The following is a 1,326-nucleotide window of genomic DNA, read 5'->3' as shown; positions in this document are numbered from 1 at the left end:
GTAGTGAAGAAATTTTGATAAAATTATAGGGTTGGATAATAATAAAAGAAATCAAATATAAAATATTTTTTTAAAAAAATTCAGGACGTTACAGGTTTATAGCAGCAGATTATGCTTGCTTCACCTACCTCCTTCAGAAATCATTACACTCTGTAACGGTTTTTGATAATTCACGTGCTGCATAAAAATCACATTAACCTATAGCGGTTTTTGTTATTTTTATAAACCGCTACACTCCGTAGTGATTTACATAAAATTATAAAAAAAAGTGTATATAAGTAACCCTTATATAAAAATTGTATATGGGTAATTTTGATTGCCATTTATTTTATTTAAGTAACTTGCCCTCTAATTTATTCTTCTTCTACATGATGATGCCGCTTTCACTCGTACCTCTTTGCATCTCTCAAAGGCTAAAACTATTTACATTATACATACTTGATTATATTATATTATTTAAATGACTCAATAATACCCTTCTAACATGGATATTCATACTTGAGTATTAAATATGAACTTTGATCAAAATCATGTCTTGCAATGTAACTGTTAACATAAAATTTCAGTCCCCACATTTGATAGAAATATATCATAATAACTGATTGTTCATATAGGCTCACCTTACAAATGAAAAATTGTATAACCAAACTAGTTAAGCGAACACAAATTATCTTATTTCCCACTTGGAAATCTCAAGGCCCCTATTGACACTAGGCATTATTGAAGGAGCTGCAAAATAAAAATGTGAACTAGAATGTGTCGGAAAAAAGAGCTTAAAGACTTCGTGAGACAGATGATATGAAACTGAATAGATTCATTCATTGATTATGCACAAGATACAAAAGCACAATCTTATATATATGTGAAGGAACTAACTGATTGATAGAGAAGAGTTTTTCGCTCTGACGGGATCATAGTAATAATCAAATGGGATCACAGTTCGATTCTAAGCAAAGATGGTATTAATTCTATGAAGTATCCGACGTGTGATCAACAATTTCAAAAGAATCCTCGACAGACGTGGAAAGTTCGTTTATCTTTCCATGACAAATTGGAAATCCATGAAACACAAGAAAAGTAGTGTAAATTGAATCTTCATTTACCTTATTCATGTCACAAAAATTACAAGTTATTATTAGAGATAAGTGTTATTTTGGTCCCTGGGTTGGAATCGAACCCGTCCCTGATCTAATTTTCGATTTAGAATCGTCCTTAACTTTTTTTACGTATTAAAATCGTCCTTTTTAATAAAATTTTTAATTTTATTCCTAAATTACCCTTACTTTAATAAAAATTATAAAATTAAAAAAAAAAAAAACTGTTGGA

This window comes from Arachis duranensis, chromosome 9 (genome assembly GCF_000817695.3).
Source record: "Arachis duranensis cultivar V14167 chromosome 9, aradu.V14167.gnm2.J7QH, whole genome shotgun sequence".
NCBI classification, from domain to species: Eukaryota; Viridiplantae; Streptophyta; class Magnoliopsida; order Fabales; family Fabaceae; genus Arachis; species Arachis duranensis.
This window is presented reverse-complemented; position numbering follows the sequence as displayed.